General features: G+C 40.9%; 1 protein-coding gene across 2 annotated transcripts in view; it reads right to left on the bottom strand.

Moving 5' to 3' along the window:
• The window catches only part of eya1 (EYA transcriptional coactivator and phosphatase 1), a 58,222-nt gene extending 42,619 nt beyond the window's left edge, over window positions 1-15,603 (bottom strand). The window contains exon 1 of one of the 2 annotated variants that reach the window (XM_031850078.1): window positions 15,546-15,603. The gene's annotated coding sequence lies outside the window, so the exon portion shown is untranslated. The remainder of the gene's footprint in view (window positions 1-15,545) is intronic. The other variant, XM_031850094.1, reaches the window with a different exon arrangement.
• Window positions 15,604-18,948: the final 3,345 nt, after the last annotated feature.

The following is an 18,948-nucleotide window of genomic DNA, read 5'->3' as shown; positions in this document are numbered from 1 at the left end:
CCCCCCCCCCCCCCCCCCCCCCCCCCCCCCCCCGCCCCCTAACCCCCAACCCCTGAGTCACTCACCAACCCCCCACTAGTCCCACCACAGTGACATTTGTGAAGCCAGGAGTCCACATAACAAAAACACATTAGGCAAATGTCTGGGGTCAAACGTCTGTTTGAATTGGCCAGATGAAAGCCACTTAGATTGGGTCTGTGCCATTCTGCTCGGAGACTAACTACAGTTACAAAAGAGGCCGTGCTGTGCGAGCCAGCGGTTTGTCTCACTGACAGAATATGCTTCCACATTCAAGTTCTGATATCGTCCGTGCCAAAGGACGAACAAAAGAGCTCGCACAAGGCTATTTAAGCCCGGGGTATTACCAATCAGCTATCTATCCCTGCATAAATAACAAAACAGATACTACAGACCGGAAAAATAACTTATATTTAACCTACATCCGCATTTGTTCACTAAGAAGCAAGTGTGAGCTAACACAGCAGGGTTTATTTGCAGCGATGAATGGGCATTCCCATTGGACACCGGTTTTCAGTAATTTTAAACTCCTGGACAGACTTAACAGCTGGGCTTATCCGTCTCCCCGGCCTCCTTCTGCATGCGCACCAAAGCTCAGATTAACTAGGCACCAAATGTCACTCATTTTATAGAACGGCAGGAAACATGCTGAGCCGCACAACTTTTTCACAGCCTTGAGGACAGTGTGAACTATTAGCAGCTTGCCAAAACCAGTGGGTGCCTCCAATCATATCAGAGGGACCTGCAGCATGACAAGAAGTTCCGAAATAACCGATGGGCTAATCACAGTTTAAGACTATGCGAGGAGAGTGCCGACGTATATGCTAATACCTAACCCCAAAGTACCTCTCGGTGACTTCTGTGCATGTGTCTGGTACTTGTCGCTGCAGTCATCGTGAGTAACGGAGACAGCCTTTCATTTATTGTTTTCACTAGAGCACTACTGCTGCACTATCAATATCCAATGAGCAGGAAGAGCTGTCCAAGTTACTTTACAAATTAGAAAAATCAAAGACTGCATCGTCCGAGTGAGGAAGCCACTAACAGTTGGGTTATAAACCCAGTAGGAAATAACAAATACAACGGTAATTCGTGGAAAGTAAACATCAATTCTCTCCGTCCCAATCCAGTGTAATTGTAATGCCGGTCCACTTTCTTGAGCAAAGACTTCGCAGCTTCCCGATGCAGTTCATTTGGACAAACATATCATTGTGAAAGACATCAGTAGAACCGACTGGACCAAATGATATGCCAACTTTCCATGTTTGTTTCCTCCTGATGTGTTTGGAACAGCAGTGGCCCTGCTAAAAGGTGATTTCCTCCATGAGGAAATGGAATTTGCAATGCACTCCTCACAGCACACTCTCCCTTTGTACTGAAAATATGTTGTATCTAATCTCGCTAGAACTGCTTAATAAGCCATATGAGGGAGAACAGTCGCTTATAGCTTATAGTTTTCTATAGCAGTAACCCACATATTGGTACAATATTGCTCTGTTTCAATGGAAGACCTAGTGCTATTAGAGACTGACTAATGCATGGTGCTACTGAACAATTTAAGAAAAATGTGCTTTTTGCTGCAGTAAAATAAAAGAGATTATCAGCAACAAGAGCAAAATGTGAGAGACAAATAATATACACTGACAAGTCAGTTTATAACTTTGTTGTCTGTGTCCTTTCCGTGAATTACTCCGCCGCTAGAAGTTTTTCCCGTAAATATTTCATCTTCTTTTATCGGAATATTTGTTGCAAAGCAGCATTACTGAAGGTGCAATTCAAGGAGGAAGTAACAAACGGACTTAGGTCGGTGAATAACCACAACAGTGGCGTTAAGAGTGAGCATGGTGCTGGAAATGTATTGACAGCTCACATTTACGTGCATTTAAAAGCTTTAAAGACAGCCGTGATTGATTGTTAGTTAAGTTAATGTATCTAGTCCATAAACTAAATAGATTCCTATTGATATCCCACCTCTTTTAGAAGTCCATCTATTGTCTGGCCTCTTCAAGACTTCTCTGTGGACACAAATGTTTCTTACCGTGTCTACATTTTGTTATCAAGAAGCCATAATGTTTTACATTTTGACATATACTTTTAATCCGGCAACAACTGCAGGTCTTGAACTGAAACGTGACAATGTTTTTAGGGTCGATATGAAACAATTGTAGCCACATGTGTGTAAGGGTAGCAGTGGATGTGAGAAACTAGAGCTAATGATATTACAATATACGTTATGTGGACTAAAAGTGAAAGACTTTTGAAATCAGAGGCAAATTTGATGCAGCTGCCAAATGCCTGAAGGGAGGTCTTTTCCTGAACTCTGTTCTTGACACCTTTGGTAATTAATACGGCTTTTCAACCCTGTGAATCAGAGATAAATTATCTCTTCAATATGGAGGGTTTCCTGATTAACCTTTTGCTAAAGACGCACACGGTGAGGGAGGACGTGATGAACTGCCAAGGACCTCTGATGATGATGCATGTGAATCATCAATACCAGCAGCTCCGTACGGCTTTGCGGAACACACGAACTGAACCACAACAAAGAAATTCCGGTCATCCGGGGCATTGCCTCTGACTCCACAGTAAACATTACGTTTTGTTACTAGGATCCGCTTCTGCAGACGGTGGGAAAAAAACAGGAGAGAAGAGTGTGAAGCCGTCTTCCACTTGACTTTGTGACTCAACTCCTGAAGCCCCAGGTGTTGTTTTTTTTGTTCTCAAAACATCCAGACAAATGTCGAGCAGACTTCCAGTCCATCAAAAACACACGAGGTGTTCCTCTTCCAGAGGAATGAATAAAATTGTTGGTACTGCTTTCTGTGCCTACTCGTACCAGCTAGATAGACCTATAAATAGCTCTGCAGCCTGCCATGGAAACAAACAACCGCCTAGCCTCGGATCAGTTACAGGAGTAGCAACTTTTTTATAGGTCACGAAAACTTCCAGTTGCCTTGGAAACAATGTGGAAGAATAGAGCACTTTTTGGACACAAAACAGGTAATACTGGTCAGGGCAATTAGAGGGCCCATTCTGTTGAATAGGAGTTATCTGGGAGCCGGCTCGGGGTAATTGAAGGGTTTGCTCATTCACCGGCCACCAACTGTTCTGCTCATGCTGCACCTGGGCCGAGGCACCTTGAACAGCTCACAATGGAAAGAAATGCCTGTTTGTTTTCTGTTAGCCAGTGGGAAGTATCTGCCAAAGGACGGGACTGGTGGTTTCTGATTATTGATTTCCATTTTGACGTTGATAATATTGTTAATTCTGTAGCTAAGTGGAAAGCAAACGATCCATTTGACTGCAATTGTGTCCAGAACTCTCTTTCTGCATGTTATATAACAGCAATTTATGTCTCTGGCAGCTTTGTATTATTTGTGCGCATCAAAAGCTTTAATATTCAGTTTTTTTTGTCTTTATATTCTTTCTCTGCAGCCGCTTTGAAGGTCCTTTGTTTCTGCATTTGTTGCGGATACCAGACCATAACTCCAACACATCTGGATCAAACTCTTCCTGTACCTGTTACTAAAATCCAACCTACATTCACAGCTGTGACTCCCGGAGCAGTTTGGCCCATCCATTGCATGATGACTATGCAATTTACAAAATGACAAGCTAGCTGAAACCCTGCCCTAAAGAAGCCCCAGACTCTGCCTGCATTATTAATCAACTATTGATGAAGGCCTGATAAATGCACTCAGCTCACCATCCCAATGACATTCTTGACTCCTGCCCTGGGCCACTTCTCTGCCAGCCTATATATTTCTGTCAGTTGATACAAACGTTTGGAAGATGTGAAATGTGCTCATTTAAATCACAAAGGGTATAATTGTTTCCAACAACGTATCAGCTTACATATCTCAACCATACTGCTATCTCTCTTGCCCGAGAACCCAAATAAGCACATTTCCATGCCAGCTAATTACAGTTTCACACTGTGTGACATTTGACAATCTTCCCCTGTTCTGTTGGCCAGCCACCAAAGTCTTCTAATGTGCTCACACAAGGGGAATCAACATGCCAACCTGATGGAGGTATACAAATATCAGCAGAGAATTACAGGCAGAATTTTGATTACTTCTCTGCCTTTTAGGTATTAATGTAAAATTCATCAGGCTTCAAGAAACTGGAGAGAACATTGTTTTAAGAATGCCAAAACTGTGACAGGCTCTCTTTTAACAAAGTGGACAAGTCTTCTATGGAAACTGAAGCGTGAATGAATGTATTTAAGCACACCAGAGAATGCATAGTACCCGAATGGTTTGTGGTGACGCTAATTTAGCAAAAATAATGCACGTTATCTAATGACAGTCAAGCACTCCAGCAGCCCTTCAGGCTGACCTCTGGGCCTGCAGGTCGTCCATATCTCCACCACATCACCTCTAGCAGCTGCAGAGCACTTAATAAATTGCACCTTTAACAAAAGAGAAAAGGTGATGAATTGAAAAAAAATGTTTATCCCTTTCGTGCATTATTAATGCAGCCTCTCCCTCAAAATCGGCCCTGCGATAAATAATTAAAATTAATCTCATTATGGGAGTTTTCATTATAGGATAATTTAATTAAATGAAAGCCCAAGGACCTCAGAGGGGCCTGGAGCCACTAGGGCCCCATGCCCTGCTCCTCTAATGGGTCGAGGACAGCAGAGTGCACTGGTAATGCACAGGAGCACATACATTATTTAATGGATCCCACTAAGTAAGGACAGATCAATGATAACTTGTCATCTCATCAATATGTTGAAAGCATTCCAGAGCCCACTGCGGGACAAATCCCAAAACTGGAATAGAAAAATATCTGCACACACGCGCACGGAAAGCCCAACACACATGAAGAAAAAGCACATGCACATTTACTGTGCGCCGAGCAATGTCACGGACCGTCATTCGAGGATGCGGCTATGAATATTCTTTGTCTGCGCGTATTGAAATGCAATACCAACCAGAGGATGCCTGTGCATTTTACTGATGGGAAAGCAGCGGTGGGCCGGAGGTTTGAAGGATGAAGGGAAAAAAAGAGTACGGCTTTTTTTTTTTGTCTGTTGCCTACATTCCAGTTCAGGTCAAACATGCTTCTGCAAACGGTGAAGGGTACAAGGTGCACATCTGATACCAAACAATAAATGATGTCGGAGTCAAATGGCAGCCATTAAATACTTCTTGGCGAATAAGAGGAGGGGCCGAAAGAGGAAGCGCGTATCTGGGTCTGTCTTGTCTCCAGGAGCACTTAAGCACTCTGATTATCACACAGCAGCGAAGATGCACACTTCTAGCTCACATTGAGACGCCTTCAGCTGCTTTCCCACCACACCGGGGTCAAGTTCTTGGCTATTCACAATACAATAATATATAAAATGTACATGTCCATAATAGATACTCTACTATTAACTTAACAAACTCTCAAGAGCTGCATTGTGTTTAGCCCTCTCTACAATATGCCACATTATGCGTTATTACTCAGACTCTGCTGTTATTGCCAGACTCCTACAAATTAAATGAATGCCATTATTACGCTTTAAAAAACATTGTGGGAAGCGTGCGATAATGAAGAACATATGCGACAGACTCGCATTAGAATGCACAAAATCTCTCATTATGTATATGCACGTCAGGCCTTCATTTCAAAGAGGAAATCTTTAACATAAACATTAGCATTTTGTGAAAACAACTGAGTAATTAGTTTAGGGCATAATAAGCTGGGGGGTAGGCACACAATGTAAGAAAGCATTCTGGCTTTAAAATGAATAAAAATTGATTGTGTCCCAATAAAAAACGAATTGGCGGAGTGTTAACTGGATTCCACATAAACGTCTGTAGCAGTCCCTGGCCGCTTTATTGTGTGCTAATGCAATAGAGAACACTTAGCAATAAATGCTCCTCTCTGATGAGCTCACAGAGGCTTTCCAAGATGGCCTGATGAAATTGTAAAAATTAGATTTGAGCTAGCTGCTAATGACTCCTAAAACAAAGGAAAATCTCTAAATAGAATTAGCCTGCCCTCTTCTTCTCTAAATACATCATATGTAAATTACTGTCATTCGGAGAAATATGCTTGCCTGGAAGGTAAAGCCTTCATTAGAGATCTCAGTGGGTTTGGGACTCGAACAACAACTCCTCCAGGACATTTAAAAAGTTTGAGTGCTGAGAGAACGGTAAAGGTATTGTTCGTTCATGGCAGCAGATCAGCGATATGACTTAGAAATCTATTTTTTATTATTCTTTTTCAAACCAACATGGATTTTGTTCTGAAGCCGAGGGCATAGATGCTATGAGACTCAAATACGGAGTGTGCAAACAATGTTGTCGTTGTCATCCACATTTTTGTGTATCATTTGAAATCCATTTGTGCTCAATATATTTCAGCCAAGTCAATGTGCAATTTCTGAAAAATAGCCTTCTCACATATACTATCCTCAGTGGATCAGCTCATAAAGGCAGCAGCAGCACAGGCAAGTATATAGTGTCTAAGTGACAGGTATCCAATAAAGATAATTAAATGAATGAAAGTCTGATACATAGGCAGTCACATTAACCATTAAGTGCATACATTTTCATTTTAAACTTTTAACAGGTCTTTTGTTTTCTGGGTTTTAATAGCTAACCTATTTGCATTTCATTTCTAAAATTATTTTCTTAATCATCATAAAATTAATTTGTGTAGATACAATCTTACAATTCATACATTCTAAATAGTCTGAAATACAGAACATTGGCATTAAACAATACAATTCGGTAGATGGAGAGAAACATTTTCTAACTCCGTCATTCAGATTGCTCCGAGATAAACACCACAACTTCGTCAACTTCACCAGCGTTTTGCGCAATTCTTACCAGCAATTATTTGCCCCTCTGGAGAAGCCTCCACTTAACCACTCAATGACGATTCACGCTCCCCTCTACTGTTTGTATAGGTCAAGAAAAACAGACATGTATGACAACTTTGCAGGAATTACGCACCAATTAAAGAGGATAAGCGGTGTTTGCAGGAGCTGCTCAACTGTTTCCTAATGCAAACAGAGGGCCTGCCAGTTGCCTAGCTTCAGGACACAGCCCTTGTGTGTTCCCTACTAGGTAGGTAATTCACTTATCTGAACCATTGTTCTCTGTTCATCCCTTCTGAATCACACGGCTTTGCCATGAGATTTGCCCAGCTTTAAGGTAAAACCTCCACCAAATATAAACACAGACCTCACACGGTTTCCCAAAGATAAAACCGTGCAGACTGTTTAGTGACCCGTAATGTCAATAATAGTAGAAATAGCTTGAATAAAAATGCATTGTCCACACCATACAGCAGTACTATAACTGCATGGTAAACTGTTATAATCTAATTGACTGTCAACAATATTTCATATTTATACAATTGAGAAGAAAAGCAGAATATTGGATTCATTATGCAGCCAGAATGTTTGCTGGACACATGTCTGCATGGCAGCAATTGAGACTGTGACTGCGTGGTGGTGAAGTCTGAGTGTTTTCTGAGGGTCTGACAGGAGGATCACACATGGAGCAACAGCCAGACTGCAGCTGTGGGGTATTTCCACTGTCCATAAGCACCTACCTATTAATGGGCTTAAAGTAACTCATAATAACTCAAATGTGACAAACTGTTACTGCACATTTAGTAACTCTTGCATGCAATTATTTCTCCTCAAACTAAATGCAAGCAGACTTTCTACATTGTATTCCCTGTTCCCCTTTGCTGTATACAGTATAAGAGGAAACAAATCAGGTATGGGTGAAGGCAGAAAACAAGGCAACAGTAAATTATATATGTGTGATGTCCCAAGCTAACTGCAAACTAAGCTATGTCCATTTATGATATGTACTGTGGGTTCCACATTTGATGTATCTGCATAGATATTCGGGCCCTGATGTTCATGAAAGAGTCAAGCAGCGGATTATTGTAATTGAAAGTCCATACTGCGACAGAAATAACTGTTCTCACACAGGGGCTAGACCCACTGGTGCCTTTTGCTGTCTGTTGGCGAGAACTAAATATATTTTCTGCATTCTGTATGGCATTCCACTCGAACGCATACGCGCCAGTAGTTAACAGTGTATAACAATAAATAGCTTTCTCAGCCAAGCCTTGAGACACGTCAAAGATGGTTGCACATGTACGTGATTGGTTTGCTTGTCGAACAGCTTACTTAATATCTAAAGTACAGGAGCTGTTGTAAAGAAGTATTCATGTCAGTATCTTAAATTTGCCTTTCTATTTTTATCAGATTACATTAGTAAGAAGTCAGATGAACTCTGTGCTTATACATATTGACAGAGTAATAACACTTCTGGCAGAGCAACAGGGCCTAATTTCTAAGGATCTTAACAGTGAGCCAGAATTATGTCACTCTGACCACCTGTTCCTCTGGAAAAAAAAAAAAAAAAAAAAAAAAAAAACGTCACTGGCCTTAAGTAGTTCCGGCACGCATCCAAAATGTGAACTTCTGAACCGGAGTGCTTACTTTCTCATTTGTGTAGAAGCAGGAGGCGGCGTCGTGTAGCAACAGCCACTCTAATTTCGTGGTGGTAGAGGAAGGGTTTACATAAGGGATGTGCTGTTCTGTGCCTGTCACTCAACCTGCCTCTGATTGGCAAACACAGGATTGAGGCTGAAGCTGTCACCTAAAGGCTAATGAGAGATTAAACATCAGTAGCAGAAATGCAAAATATTGCAGTCCAGTAGTCCAGCAAGGAGTTCACAATTGCATCCGTAGAAATAAGCAGGAGAACGTTTCCTTATTGGGTGAATGGAAATAGCGCTCACAGACTAAAACTAATCCTTTCTCTGTCAAGTGAAAAAAACTAAATGTTCTGCTTACGCCGTCTGTCTTCAAGACTAAGTTGCATTGCAGGTGTAGCACAAGTATACAGTATTTCTTTTGGACTGGAGCTCTAAAATAGCTTTGGAAGCATCGGTGGACCTCACACACAGCTGTGGTTTGGTGCTGCTTACATCATTGGAGTTTATGCCAATTAGCCTTTCTCCCTATTTGCAGGGCATTTGTCATGAATGAATGACACACATAAAAATAGATGGAACTTGCCTTCACAGCCAATTAGCAGTTTGCCTACTCTGACTGACAATAAAAGAGTAAAAATAGCAATAAATGTTTAAAGGGACAGTGTGTAGGCTCTGGAGGCATCCAGCAGTGTGGTTGCAGATCGCCACCAATTGAGAACCCCTCCGTTCAAGTCGCCCTTTCCAAGACTTCGGTAACTCGAGCGGCCAAGTGTGAAACCGAGGAAACGTTGTTCGCCTCGCTCAGAGGCAGTCCATACTGTAATAACACTGCTTTAGAAACATCGGAAGTCGGATGGCGTTGCCACGGTTTTGCACTCTATACGGGTGACGTTCCTGCAGTTTCACATGCGCATCTGAGAACTACGGTGGCCTTTCAGGTCAAAGTGAAAATGTGAAAGGCATGGCTGTGCAACACGGTGGACTCTGTGAAGAGAACCCGCTCCTAAACGAACAAAAACATAATCATTTTTAGTTTCAGGTGATTATACAATAATGAAAACATAGTAGTATATCGCATTTCTGCTATGAGATACCCCGAAATGCTACACACTGGCCCTTTAAAAAGAATATGAATAAAAAGGGACCATCACTTTATTAAATGTCATGACTGCAATGAAAATGATTTCCATTTTTTCAAGATAAAAGTACTTTAAATTTGGTTTATGACCACAAACACAGTTAAGAGGCTGAGTCAAACACCTATCAGGAGCTCCACAGGAAGAAACTGCATCGACTGCACAGGACTCCTGTTAAAACTAAAGAGGCTTCCTGAGGAAACCGGCCCAGCAGTGGTCCATCGTGGGGAGCAGGGCACCCACTGTACTGCGGTGGCCTTGATGGAATCCGCTCGCACTAAGGGCCTATGTGCTGACAGTGGGGATAATGGTGGAGAGAGCTATTCCAGGGGTCCTGCCACTCAGTCCAGCAGATGACCTGCACGAGAGGCTGATAAGCTGCAGACACAGACCGCCAGTATCCACACAGTGAACACTTCAGCGAAACCTGAAGTAATGTTTCAATCTGGGAGCAGCACAGGCAGAGACAGGCAGGCAGGCAGAAGAGGGCACTGTTTTTCCTCAGTGTTACACACATTACAATACAGTGGTAGAAGTATTTTCACATAAATGGCATTGAAATACTCTTAGAAAGTATTATTTTCCATGTGTAAAATAATATATAAAAAGAGGATAAGCACGTGGACTTTTGTAACAATGTCGGTCATCATTACATTACAATGAATATTGACAAATTTAATTTTAGGATTATAGATAAATCTCTCTAAAACACTACATTAGGTCCATTCAAGGATCATAATACACCTACTTTATGAACGTATGAATGCGTGTGTGTGTGTGTGTGAATGCTGGAGCTGTGTGTAGAGAAGTAGCCATATGCCTTGCTCCATTCGCTCCATGTGTTAAGGTGTCTATCATGTGTGAAACAAGCTTTCTTTTTTTTCTTCAGCCGTGCCTTTTTGACTCTGATGACATAATGCAGGAGAGGGGTGGGTGCTGGGGGAACCGTTCCCCACTCTTACTTTAATACACCTTTTTTTTAAAAAAACAGCAGCCTTTTCACACCAAGTTCAGCAGGAAGAAGTAGTAAAAAACGAAATGGGCAAGACCTACAGTATTTCATAATTAATAGGTAGCAGTGAGCGGAGAGCGGTCCAAGCTGACGTAAAAAGATCAACAATGTATAAGAGTGATCATTCATTCTCCAGAAAATTAAGGATGAAAAACCTGGAGCCATATGTTATTCCATTCGCAGCAACAAAAATCATAACAGATTTGAAATACGCGTCAAGCTTTTTATAATCTTTGATTGCTTTGCTGTATTTGGAAGTCGTACAGAGCTGCTTCTCTGCTTGGCTATACGATCTAACTGAGGTGGTCCCAGGCTCATACCAGGTCACCCACCTGCAAGCAGTACTGTAAATTACTTGGTGGGCCTAATTGCCCATGTCCGCTGTATTACTATAAACCACTAGTGCTGTGCTAACTCTATTGTCAGGTACTTAATCAAGGCCACCAGATTTATTTCCCTGCACCAACTCTGGGGACAACCACAAGCAGGGGCCTGAGTAATTGGATCTTTTTTTTTTTTTTTGCATCTAAAATTAACCACCTATTCTTAGTGAGAGCTGGGAGTTTGGAAATGATAACAATAATGATATCAAACCAATACCATATGAGGCCTTGCCTTTCATAACGGGAGTTGCATAATGCGTAATAGACCCAGATGTTGCTCGGACTGACCTTACCTGGGGGGGTACGGTGCCATTATGCCAATCAAACGCTGTAGCACTTGATCAGTCACAGGCCTTAAGCAGACTGGAGGAACTCAATTATTCAGTCTCTTACCTCACACGTATACGCTGCAGTAGCAACAGGCGTTAAGGTTATAGCACAATCCCTCCTGCACGGACCGACACGCAGGAAGTGACAATGGAGAGAAATTTATAACCACAAGTTCAACTGGAACACATTTTGAGAGCGAATCTTCGCATTTTTCTTACACTTGACAAACTACTTCTACAAACTACAAAAAGAAGACATGGATATTGATGATAAATTAATTCTGTGAAAAGATATTTGGGGATAGGAAGTAAGAAAAGACAAGGGAAAGGCACTCAAATAAAAACATATAACAGCTTTTAGAGGTTAGATGGACTTTGTTAAGCAACAAACTTTATTCTGAGCGTGGATGAGCCAGAGAGCTGCAAGGATTAGATGAATAAAATGAATTTTTCATGCAACAATGTCAGAAATTGCCATTTTTAGCCTCTAAAATGTATAGATTACCTGCTTTTCTCTGTTTTGTATCATATTCAAATGAATGTTTTTGAGTTTTGGACGGACAAAATAAGACATTTAAAGACATCACCTGGAACTTTGAGAAACTGGGATGGACATTTTCAGTATTTTCTTACATTTTACAGACCAAACGATTAATTGAGAAAAAGAATAGCAGATTAACTGATTTTTTTTAAAAAAAATGTAGTTGCAGCCCTAATGAGCAGTTTCAAAAGAATACACGAAACATGCACTAATTCAATTTTTGAATATGTTTTCTATTCAATTTCCTTCATTAAGAGACTGTATATAGAACTTTGTAATAGAACTCCTTTTTGCCAGTGCAGCAGGCGAAGCAGTGCAGAGTGAGAGAAGAGTGAGCACAGAGCATGCAGAGGGAATGTGGTCTGTGTAAGGATGTCAGAAGCATAATGGCCAGCTGAGTCATAAGTTATAAAAAGCTGTCATTAGGGATTTCTGTCCTCAGCAGCTCATCACACAGGACCTGTGAATTATTTATTACGCTGGAAACTCAAGTGCCCCGTTACTCAAGACCGCCTGGTTTTCTGCACTTCCCTTTCCTCGGGCTTGTTTGATAAAAGAACAGCATTTAGTCCTCTAAGAATCTATTTTATTAATGCGACTACTGTGGTAATTATTTTATATTGGATATAACAAATTATCCACCAACAGTGCAACTAATGAGGGCTTTTATACAATGAAAGTGTACAATCAGAGTGTTTGTATTATTAGGCTGGGCCTTGTATTTACTTTGCCCACAGTCCAAATGACCACCTAATTAGCACTCAGCGTGCATTAATGAAGGACATTTTTATTATATTACTGTTGTAGTTTTTTTTTTTTTTAAATACAGGCCAAAGAGCCAAGCCTAATAGCAACAATTTGGAAACTCTTATAAATACATTGCAGCGTGCATGATGTCGTGACAACATCATAGATCACACTTTATATCCTAAATTAAAGAACCCCTAAATCAGTCTCACTTCACCCCCCCCCCCTCAGTTTTTGATAGCAAAGTCAATGCAAATCAGCTCAGGCATTTTTCCTCACTTTGTTTTGTTCTCAGTGTATGAAAATGGTTAAAAATCCCATGGGTCAGTGAAAATGATCCCTCCACTCCAGTCGCCTGCTCTAAGTCAGCCAAAACATTCCAGACATCAAAAGGCAGCTTTGCCTACCAAGGGCCATTTCAGTGTCCCAACCTCCATGGCCCAGGAGGACTTGGTTATTTGGATAAATTAATTTCTGGAGTCTGCCTGAGTTGCAAAAACAACCTCCTGCCTGACAGCAAATTAGTCTAACTGAAGAACGAAGAAAATGCATAAGGTTAAAGAAAACACATGCTTTTTTTTTTTGCTTTTTTTTTTCTTCCACCAAAAAAATAGATTTTCTGTTTACCGGCTGCTCTGCTGCGTTTGTGCTTTTATATATCTTTAGAAAGTTTAATAAAAGCATACATAATATTGTTGAATACATCTGTGAAGCTGTCTGCTGGCTGTAAAACAAACACATGCTGTGTACAGTACACAGCTGACAGGCGGTGTGCTATAAAACAGGCTGCTGTAAAAGTTTAACAACTGTCAGTGGTATTGAAAACAAAGATACAACATTGAAGTCTCAAACATTCATAAAAGAGAAGAAAAAAAAACTGTGAGCACAGACTGTGAAAATGGGGGGGGGAATGGTTACGGAGGGAAAATTATGCAAACAGATGAAGACAATCCAGAATTAATGGTCCGCAACATTTTCAGGCACTCAAAGAGCTGTCCAAGGACACCATAGGGGAGACTGCATGGCCCCAGTAATTGGAGGAGCATGTAACTTCAAAAGTGAGGAGAACAGACTGAAGAACTCTCCTCTGAAGTCGAGTCTTAAAGAAAACGTGAAGCACATGTACAGTGTTTAGGGAATCTGGTACATGTGTGAATACAACTTGTTCTGCTCATTGCTGCAGACATGATACATCGCAGCGCTCCCGCTGTGCTACCACACTTTTTTTTTTTTTTAAACGGGAATGAATTTCTGAACTCGAATCAGTGGGTCACAGCTGCTCCATCTCAGGTCGGTGACTGACAACACAAGATGCAGCAAAAGGGAGATCAAGATAGTCCACAGTTGTCAATAAAGGTGTCCATAAAACATATCATTTCAGAGGATGTGAGATCACCCCGAGAAATTTACAAGATATTAAAATATAATGACCATAAATCCAGACCTTCAAATGTGAGGATTCTTTGTCTTATGTGATCTTAAACTGAATATCTGCGTTGCTAAAGCACAATAATACACAATGTGGCTCGTTTATCATGAACAGCAGTCTGATTACCAACACCTAGAGTCAGTAAACCTGACACTTAAGTGTAATAGTAGAGATTACATTCAAATTCATCCATCCATTGTGACTACCGCACCACATGGTGTGTGCTACCATGGACCTCTAGTCGGAAGGGAGCCAATAATCAGCAGCCACCTCGTCATAACATTTAACCAGGTGCATAAATATGGCAGCTTCTTGAATTCACATTTAGCCACTGAAGGACTGTACTGATATTTCACAACTTGGTTCTGCGAGACAAAAGGAAAACATCCAATCAGGGAACCACCGTCTATACACAGTTGATGCATACTCGGTGGCTTTTGCACTGGCAGGAGGCCTGCGTTTGCAACCATGGACTGTAATCATGACGGCATCACTTTGACATAACCGACACTTCTGTCTTGATGATGTGCTCCGGCTATATATCATTAAAATGAGTCCAAGTCGAGAGGAAAATGAAGACAAACTGTATCATTTTGGAATGGGAAAAGCAGAGGGGGAACACAATCTTCCCAAGGTCCTTTTGGTCTGAAGGGAAGAACACCATGCATGCTTGAGTCAATCCAACATACACTAACTGAGGAGAAAATGTCCATTTTTAACCTGCGATCCGTCACTGTCAGAGTGTGGTGCAGAGTAAAAAGGAAATAATTAGACAAAAAAATGACTGCAGCCTGGGGCAGAATGAATGAGAGTAAAGCCGAGGTGCAACTGCTGTTAACTTAAGGCAAATGATATTTTGATAAATGTCCTGCATGCAACTTGAACTACCTGCATCTGCCTATTTCTGGCAGTGAAAGCATGTCTTATGCTATTGAGGGACAATGTCAGACAACACATGTTACAAACTATACCGCACAATGCAAGTGCACTCGTTGGTCTACCGTGTGGTAAACAAAAGGCTTGTTTTGATGGAACAGCAACTGCATTATGCTGTATAAAACTTCAAAAACAGTGTTGATTACTTTTTGAGACTCAACTACTGGAAGACTGAATACACTGACGTAATTTACCCTCAGGAAGAGTAAACACTTGTTTACAACTGCAATTAAAATACATATAAATATATGACTAACTTAGATAAATAAACAGTTAAGTTGTTTGTCCTATGAAAGCATTCATTTGCCAAGCTTTAATTTATCACCGCGGAGTGATACCTCTGCCACAGCTATGACTAGAGCTATGATTCATATATATAGCGTTCTCACTGTGACTACTGCTGCTGTCCTGTCCCCGCCCATATTGGGAATATACCACGGTGTCAATTCACCGCACGAGACAAACCAATTTGGCAACAATAGTTGCGTCAACTGAGAGGGAACGACTGACAGAAAAGTAACAAAAGTAGTCAAACGTTTAATTCCTACCTTACTGTATCACCGCGGTCACCGCATGCAACAAGTCTCTCCGTCCATAACCATGAAGTTTACCCGTCAGCGACTGTTTCCTTCCCCGCTTGAAAATGAGTCCGTGACATGCACGGCCGTGACGAGGGGGGCATAAATGTCCCGCATAAATATCCCGCATAAATATGTTATCAATGTCCGACATAAAAGCTCAATCGTTTGCAAATGCAGGGAAGTCGGAAGGTTACAGTGAATTGATGAGATAGATCCACATGCGTCGGTGCGCGCGCCTCCCACTGGTATCATACATGTAACAGGCACGAGGAAAACCTTGTACACACTGTTGGCTGTCACAGGTCACTTTTTCCTCTATCAGGTTGATTGTACCTGTCAACAACAGGTATTTTGATAATATTTATTTAACTCAGCTACTATGGTTAGTTTAGACAAAGCTTGTTTTTAAACAATTTAAAATAAAGCTTTAATTGTGTACATGAGTTAGTCTATTTAAAAGGCTTTGAGGATGCTCAAATATTAAAAGCACCTTTGCTGTGATTCACCATATGATGGTGCTTGTATAAAGTAAACTACAGAACTCTCTGGCTGTATATGAACTATAGAACCATCAATATTGTTGAATGACTATCAGTGTAAAAGGGAGCTTCTTATTGAGTATTTACTCTAAATATACCAGATGTTTAATACTTCAATTTAATGGTAAATCTATAGACCCTCGTTGTGAAAAAAATTCCCAAGTAGATTATATTTATCCTTGCTTTGGTACTCTTTCAGGCCTCTAAACATATTACCACTAAACAAACTGCAAGTGGAGAATCTTTAATTGAACTGCTCACAACTGATAGACATGCAACCAGTGGATGAGGGGTCACAAGGAGGTATCGCTGCATATTAAGGGGTCAGGCAAAAGAAAAAAGGTTGGGATTAGAATAGGGATTTCTGGTACAACTTCCTCTACTTCCTGCATGCAGGGAAAAAAAAGTCTAAAGAGGTCAAAGCTCTTGCTTATATCTTGGTGGTATAAAATAACAATATGATTTTTATTCTATAATTGTTGACCTCTCTACATTGACTATTACACAATTACAGATCGCTTTGGAGAACACAACCGGATATAAATCATCTGTAAAATCAGTTTGTGTGTGAAAATAGCAGTTTATATATATAACGGTTGAATGAATGTAACATCCATGCTTGCGCAAATAGCCTCCATATAGTAAAGCAATTGTCCTTCTACTCCTTTGATAATATCAACTCATTGGACAATGATTGGATGGACAGTCTTTAACAGCCTTCAGCAATACATCACAAGACAATTCCGATGATTTGTTGCATCAATTGACTGCTCACGTAATCTCATTTGGGTTGGAAAATGCACTCATCCAAAGGTTCCAGTCCAGGCCTTCATTTCAACACAGCAGCCCACACACCTTACGATAAAGGGGTTCGAGTGGATGGAAAGTGCCACATATCCTTGAGAGCATTTTTTAATTTCTTGGTGCTCCATCTGTTGAAATGATAAAGTGCAGCCATAATGGAGTGCAACAAGATTAAATTAATCAGGTTTGTCCATTACACCACCGCAGGCTCTTCACGGATGATTGCAATTTTCTCTGTCAGGCCCATTATTGTAAGATCTGCTTAGTGGCTTGATGCAATTAAAATGGACTTAATGTAAATTTAACAATACAAATAACACTTCTGTCTGTGTACGTTGAAAAGGGGTGCGGCTGGAGGGTCCTGAAGTGCAACGGTAAACACCCACTGTTACCATTTTTAACTTCAAACAAACCAGGGTGCTATTTGATTAGTCCGGAGTTGTGATCAATAACTATGTTTCATGTTTTCATGTTCTCCGTGATGTCAAAGGATCCGGTTGCACAGACCACCCTTGTCTGGACATCGGCAGTGAGGAACACAACACCTTCCACAAGCGTATCATGATGCCCATAGATCATTTGAACCTGGAGAGAGAGGAGGGGAGTTTAATGGAGTCGGTCTGATGAAAGCACATAAAGTGCACGCCTTTACTCCTGTGTATGAACCTCATGGTTCAGTACAGTAGGTGAGGCCGACTTGAGAGAATTTTCATTAATTTTTCCCAGTGCGTGATCTAATATCTTCCTGATTGGTTGCTTCCTCCGACTGGATCAGGTCACTGCCATGGGACAAAGCCTACAGGATGTGTGCTTAATAGGAGGAGATCTCTGCCTATAGCGCCACAAAGCTCCCACCGCCACTTAAACACGGGAACGGCGGAACTGTCACGCCAAAAATGTCAAACTCTTTTTATTCTCAGCACCTCTATAAGTTTTTGATTCATGCCATACGATAAAACATAACAATGCACCGATGCTTTTAGATAGTCCTTTTTGAGGACCAGGTTTTTGGTGGTATACCTCTAGGTCTATCTGTAACCTCTGAGCCACATCTGTTTTAAGTGCTTTCACTGGATTTGAGGCAGCTGAGCTTAAGGTTATTGTGGCTAAATGAAGAATTACCATAACCAATCAGACAATGCACTTTATTACATTATATGCTGCATTTCATTCTGGGGTTCAGGTGTTTTGTATTAGTCTCCTATCACATTACACGCGTAGAGGAATAACGCACACCTGGAGAAAAGCACATATTTTCTTTGATATATGAAAGGAAGGAGGCAATATTTTTATTTAAATCTTTACCCTGTTTTTTTTTTCCATCACACATTGAGATTTATAATACCTGGTGTGCACCAGTGTGTTTGTTGGAGGCACCTTTCACACGAGGTGAATTCCAGTGGTCATGGCAGTCCAACAACAAGTCAATCAATCAGTGTACACCAGTATAATTTAGGAGGTGTCACACAGTCTCTTTTGTTAGCCACAGGACAGCAGTGGGAGTCAGAGAGGGAAGCAAGACAAAAAAAAATGCTCTTTCAAACAGCTGAGGACACATAAAAAGCAATATGAGTTGCCTCCCCATTTCACACTATGCAGCGTTTTATGTGGTTTACATGAATCACCGAATGACAATCACAACGCATTTTATATGGAGTAAAACTAAAAAACAGTAATTTGATACATATTTTATATGATTACGGTTTATTGGCCCCCGTAGAGAAGCATCATTGAAGTTTATGCCCCAGACTCAAGAAGCCAAGTTGGTAAGTATTAAGTAACTCGCAGAGTGAGACATCAGCAGGGGTGCAAACATGTTTTACTCATAGTTTTGGTTTTGGGGAGGAGGTTAAAAAAAATGAGTGTTTTGAATTTTGGTGGGGGGAGTACCCTTTTGTTTACATTGAGATCACAGATTGTTCCTTGTTAAACCATTTGACAAGCCCTGATATCATGGATGAGAAATTGATATAATATCCAGATATAAGTGCTTTATATTACACAAAAATATGAATTGATACATATTG

This window comes from Anarrhichthys ocellatus, unplaced genomic scaffold, assembly GCF_004355925.1.
Source record: "Anarrhichthys ocellatus isolate YVR2014 unplaced genomic scaffold, GSC_Weel_1.0 scaffold10, whole genome shotgun sequence".
Classification (NCBI taxonomy): Eukaryota; Metazoa; Chordata; class Actinopteri; order Perciformes; family Anarhichadidae; genus Anarrhichthys; species Anarrhichthys ocellatus.
This window is presented reverse-complemented; position numbering and strand designations above follow the sequence as displayed.